This window comes from Myxocyprinus asiaticus, chromosome 10 (genome assembly GCF_019703515.2).
Source record: "Myxocyprinus asiaticus isolate MX2 ecotype Aquarium Trade chromosome 10, UBuf_Myxa_2, whole genome shotgun sequence".
Classification (NCBI taxonomy): Eukaryota; Metazoa; Chordata; class Actinopteri; order Cypriniformes; family Catostomidae; genus Myxocyprinus; species Myxocyprinus asiaticus.
The window spans coordinates 50430583-50437500 of NC_059353.1; positions in this window are offsets into that span (position 1 = coordinate 50430583).

A 6918-nucleotide genomic window follows, 5' to 3' on the forward strand; every position below is an offset into this window, starting at 1 on the left:
CAGGGAGTATCAATATGGCAGTGAATACACTTAAAGAAAAAGCTCAAAGAGCTCTATTATATTAAGAAAAAGTTCTATAATATTGAATTACCAATTCCAATCTGGTGTACAATCTTTAATAGTGTTATACAGCCCATATCACTGCATGAAAGTGAGGTATGGGGTCCACTTAGTGATCAGAGGAAGTATTACAGAAAGATCCTAACTTTAGCTAATACAGAATAACATTTCCTGAATGCATTATCTTATCATAACTGCAGATAGGAAAAGAGTATTACAGAAGCATACCTAACTTGCCAAAAATCTTTAAAAAAAAAAGTCTTCTAACTACGGATAACCCCACTGGCGTCATAACTGAAAACTTTTCTATACTAACTTGAACAAGACTATAGAACCGTCAGAGAACGGTGCTACATTTATTAATGATACAAAATGCAGAACAGCAAAGTTTGATGGTGGAAACATTTTTGGAAGACCCAAATGATGTGCTGCGCTTTGACGACAAAACACTAAATTTAATTACAAACTCCTGTGAAATATGTCCAAACCAGCTGAATAAGGCATCTATGTTCTGTAAGTATCTCTATGGATGGAGCGGATGAAGAATCTTAAATCAAGATATGATTTGCTTCTGTAATGAATTTGTGAAAAATCCTACATTAACTGCTCAGGGCCTCGTTTCCCAAAAGCATCGTAACTTAAGTAATACTTGAAAATGCTTGTAGATTTACGAGTGCTCTGGAATAATCGTACAGCGCTAAGAGCATCATAAGGACACAGACTTATGCAGACACCTGCAGGACAAACGCAATATTACACCTGATACAATTTAAATACCTAGAGCTACACTATATGCTCATTTAAAATCAGTATACCTTCATTTTATTTTATATATTTTTTAACCGAAAAGACTAATAATAATAATAATAATAATAATAATAATAATAATGAATGCATGGTCCTGGGTAGCTCAGTGAGTATTGATGCTGACTACCACCCCTGGAGTCATGAGTTTGAATCCAGGGCATGCTGATTGACTCCACTGACTCCAGCCAGGTCTCCTAAGCAACCAAATTGGCCTGGTTGCTAGGGAGGGTAGAGTCACATTGGGTAACCTCCTCGTGGTCATGATTAAGTGGTTTTCGCACTCAATGGGGCACATGGTAAGTTGATTAAATCGTTCTTAGAAAACGCTCTTAACCGCTAAGATCAATCGTTATTGGGAAACGCAGCACAGATCTTAACTTAAAACTTAAAGGGATAGTTCACACTAAAATGAAAACTCAGTCATTGTTTACTCACCCTGTATTGTTATAACCCTATATGACTTTCTTTCTTTTTCTTAACACAAAGGGAGAAAATTGTGAAAAAATTTTGTGCTTAGTGATAACATGAGAACTTACTTAACATGTCTGAAGAGTTTGTAGTCGAAGAATTGATGCATTTCTATGCCCAGCCCTATTTGTTTGTATGTTTTTGGTAAGTTCTGCCAGTTCACAACAGACGGAGTTACCCGCCTGATGCCGAAAATAGAAAACAAGTGATCGATGGAATGGACCGTCGCTCGTCACTGCTGGTTAGGACAAGAACTCTGATTACCATATAAAATATACTTTTTATTGCATGTCGTTTGTCATCAGGTTAGGACACGGTGTGACCGTGGCTGCCTGTAGCCTCCTCTATGTTTCTGTTTCATTTCCAAATACTCCATTCAAAAAAATAAGGCTGGGCATAGAAATGCATAAATTCTTCGACTACAAACTCTTCAGGCATGTTTAGTAAGTTCTGTTCTCTGTTTTGTGTGCAGTTGTGTTCTGTTCTGTTGTCACTATCGCTGTGGAGGACCTGTTTTTAGAAAAACTAAATTAATTTTCGCTTGAATGCCCCAATGTCTCGAGGGGCTGCATGAACTGTTGCTCTCGTGCCCTATCATGATCAACAGTCAGTGAACATTTTCACTAAATAATACATTAGATTTCAGTTTGTTTCTCACCAAACCTTTTCGTATGCTTTCATAACAATCATGAGTCTCATGATATAATTTACTAGACTTCTGAATTATACTTTTGTGTTCTTTTGAAGCTTGAAGAGGTGGTCACCATAAACTGCCATTGTGACATCACTGAGCACAACATTTTTCCACAATTTCTCCCTTTGTGTTCAGAAAAAGAAAGAAAGTCATATAGTGTTATAACAACACAGGGGTGAGTAAACAATGACTGAATTTTTATTTTGGGGTGAACTATCCCTTTAACTTAGGAAGCTTTCTGTAATACGCCCCCAACTACACTAGATTGGACAAATATCCAACAGAATCCCTACACACGGAATTCTGCAAATGAATCTTGAAATTACAAAGGAAAACATCTAGTCATGTATGTAGTGTTAGACAGACAGACAGATAAAATAGACAGACAGACAGACAGATATATAGACAGACAGACAGACAGACAGATAGATAGATAGACAGACAGACAGACATGTAGATAGACAGACAGACAGACAGACAGATAGATAGATAGATAGATAGATAGATAGATAGATAGATAGATAGATAGATAGACATGTAGATAGATAGATAGATAGATAGACAGACAGACAGACAGACAGGTAGATAGACAGACAGACAGACAGACAGACAGACAGACAGATAGATAGATAGATAGATAGATAGATAGATAGATAGATAGACAGACAGACAGATAGATAGATAGACAGACAGGTAGATAGACAGACAGACAGACAGACAGGTAGATAGACAGACAGATAGATAGATAGATAGATAGATAGATAGATAGATAGACAGACAGACAGACAGACATGTAGATAGATAGATAGACAGACAGACAGACAGACAGACAGACAGACAGATAGATAGATAGATAGATAGATAGATAGATAGATAGATAGATAGATAGATAGACAGACAGGTAGATAGACAGACAGACAGGTAGATAGACAGACAGGTAGATAGACAGACAGACAGGTAGATAGACAGACAGACAGACAGACAGACAGATAGATAGATAGATAGATAGATAGATAGATAGATAGATAGATAGATAGACAGACAGACAGACAGACAGACAGACAGACAGACAGACAGACAGACCTAAAAATATTATTGTAAATGTGTATATTTGTTTGTTTGCATATATGTGCATGTAGGTAGATGCAACGTATGTACTGTTTATAAGGAATATGTTTAGCTTAAGGCCAATATTCTGCCAATTTCTACCTAACCAGAGACATTTTTCATCAGAGGTTCTACAAACCAAATGTGGAAATGACAGTTTTCCTCCCTTGCATACTTCACCTCTTGCAAAGGCATTTTGAATCATTTTCCAAACCCTACACTGGCATTTTAATATTAAATGGTTGCTGTGTGACAAAGTGGGCTATTATATAATGTTTCCTCAAAGCATTTCGTACAAATTTCTAAATCCCTCTAACACTCTGATTCACATTTAGATTATTGACGAGGCTATTTGATATTCCACCAGAGAAACACAAAGTGGCGCTCATTTCTCCAACACTGTCTTCATTACAACCTTTATGAAATCTATCAAGTGAAATAAGCCTAAACTTTCAGTGCCACAAAAAAAGGCAAAATGTCAAGACTTTAGAGGTGCTGCGATTTTTTTCATGGAAAGGTATGCGAAAAATGTGCTTACTCCCTGAAAGATATTAATGAAATAAGTGTCGTGAGATATCTCACCAGTCTCTGTGACAACTCTGGACTCTGTAAACAACAAACAAATATGTGATTGCGAGCCGCAGACAATGACGCTTTCTGCCTGTCAATCATTTTGCACATTCTCATTGTATTGCTGTTTCAGTGGATTATTGAGGCTTAATGCCATTTTTATGTCATGTTGTTCATAACAGTTGTCAGTTGAGGGCGCTATTTTGCTGCTGTTGTTTTTAACAACCGTTTCTGCATGATGTCGGTCTCAATAAAGCTAATTTGGTATCTTTGGAGTGCAGTGTTTTGGAAAGAGGGGACGTGGCTAATTCAACGGCTCAGCTTGTGGAAATTGTAGAACGGCTAAAATTGTTTACAACACCTTTAATGACATGCAAATGAAAAACGATGTAACTAATACTACATTTAGTCAAAACTGACTTGTGTCTGAAATTACGTCTCTTAGATAATCTTTCCTGTGACAGAAGGGTTTGGCTCAACTATACACAGATTCTGAAAAAAAAAACATTTGGATGGACAAACAAAATACTTTGACGCATTTTTTTTGTCTCAGTTGCAGTGTTTGTAATTTGATCATTTTCAAGTAAGTATAGCTGCAGGCCAGATACCTCCAAATGGGGCGGAATCTCCAAAAGAGGGCGGGGTTACTCCAAAAGGGGGTGGGGTTACTCCAAAAGGGGGTTGCGCCAACTTGAAAAGGGTTATGTTTAGGGAAAGGGTCAGGTTAGGGGCTCCCTATATCTTTAATAGCTGTTTGGAGCCAACGCCCCTTTTTGGAGCTATGCCCTTCTCATCATTTTGGCTTTGTTGGACAGTAGACTGAATCTCAAATATGCATACAAACCACCTGATGCACTGATAGGAAAAATGTAATTAAATTTGACACAGCAGTAGAAACTCCTCTTCAAAAAGCTAATGGGGGGAAAAAAATAATATTATTAATTGATCATTTTGAGCAAATAAATTATTTAGTGAAATGTAATCAAATGACAAGCTAACCCTCTTCATTAAAATCACATCCCATTTATTTCCATAAAATGACATATTTCTGAGTGCAAAAGGATATTCAACAAGTGTGGGGTGGGACTTGATTGTATCCACTGGGAATTGATTGGAAAGTGAAAAGTGGGCATTATATTCCAAAATGGAGCCAGGTGATTGGAGGAGAGGTGTTGAAAAAGTACAGTTTATTATTTCAGTCCCTTCAGAGATGGAACAAGTTTAGTTTATTGATAATGGCATCTTTAAAAATTCATATTCCAACCACATCCACCATATTTTTGCTTATCTATTTATTTATTTAATTAACTGACCATAAATGTCATCTATTCATGACTGTTAATGATGTGTTGTCTATGGAAGAATGATGTATTTAAAGGATATATGATTATTTTATGAACAGCCAAGGTTAATAAATGCCATGTTTTTTTTTTTTTTTTTAATAGGTTCCTTTGACCAAGTGATTATTTCAACTAAGAAAAGTAAATAAAAGGTGCTGTAACCGTCGATATAGCCATTTTATCCACTGACAAATTAGAGCACATGCCCTCTCTCTCAAGCCCCGCCTCCTAAAGACATGTCAGCCAACCCGATGTCAGCAAACCAAACCAAAGTCTTCTCATTTTTACACTAAACTTTCCTTTTAAGATTGTTTTATAAGAGATGTCAGAGTACAGAATGAAGCGACAGGTATGACTCATTTTCGGCATTAACGCCAGCATACAGAGCTTCTTTTATTTACTGTCTCCAGCTTGCAAACATTGCATCGATGAATTAAAATAAGTGTTTAGTATTAAAATATGATACATTTTGTACAATAATGTATATTATCTAATTAAAAACAAAAATAAATAAATATATGTTTTTTCTTTTGGCTTTTAGGATTCAACAATTAAATTAGACTTAAATTGTAATGATAAATATATTATATACTTTATGTATTTATATTAATGTAATGACTATTATGACTGCTGTGTGTGCCCAATAATGCTGATATAAAATTATATATATATATATATATATATATATATATTAAATAGATTAAGACACTTGTGCTGAAATATGCAGCAGCAAAAGCGTGACTAATGACATTACAATGACATCGGGACGTAATTAAAGCTTGTAATTACTTTTAGGCTATGTCGTAATTTTTGTATATTCCTCGATGGTCATGCACAGTTCACAAAATGATATGCTTTGTTGTGATTTGCAAGGAATACGCATATGATATTTAAACACGGCTAAAGTCTCTTAGTAGACACGCTGATTTGAAAAAAGTATAATTAGACTTGTTTCGGTCATGAATGTTTCTGTGCTTTATCAATGGTTTAATGACTTAAAACACTTACAAGACTTTGTTGCCACCTTCTGGCGCAAAAATGGTTTCTAAGCGAATAAGTGAACAAATCTAGCTAATCTGTTTTTTATTTTATTTTTTTTTTTCCCCTTTTTCTCCCAATTTGGAATACCCAATTCTTGGAATGCTCTAAGTCCTCGTGGTCATGTAGTGATTCACATTGGTCTGGGTGGCGGAGGACAAATCCCAGTTGCCTCCACGTCTGAGATCGTCAACCCACGCATCTTATCACATGCCTTGTTGAGTGCGTTGCCACGGAGACATAGCGCGTGTGGAGGCTTCACTGCGGCAACCATGCTCAACTCACCACATGTCCCACCAAGAGCGAGAACCACATTATAGGATCACAAGGAGGTTACCCCATGTGACTCTACCCTCCCTAGCAACCAGGCCAATTTGGTTGCTTAGGAGACCTGGCTGGAGTCACTCAGCATGCCTTGGGATTTGAACTAGCGAACTAGCAAACCCCAGGGGTGGTCGCCAGTGTCTTTACCACTGAGCTACCCAGGCCCCAATCTAACTAATCTTTAATATTAAATACCTGTATTTTACCAGGCTTATTCTATTGAAATTAAAATCTCTTTTCGAAATGATTTTCTCTTTTAAACGAATTCAAAAGACTCACGAGTTAATGACATACAGAGAAACATCATCTGAGTTAATTCACTCCACTAAAGATCAACCAAGCTAAATGTGATATTTATTGTAATAACAGTAAAAATAAATAAATAAAAAAAGACAAAACACTATCAGGGGACACTAAAGAGTGTCATACATAATCTAATAGTGCCATTGGGGACTGAGCCCCCCCCCCTAAGATTGAAATCCTAGAATTGCCCCTGTTTAGGAATTTGCA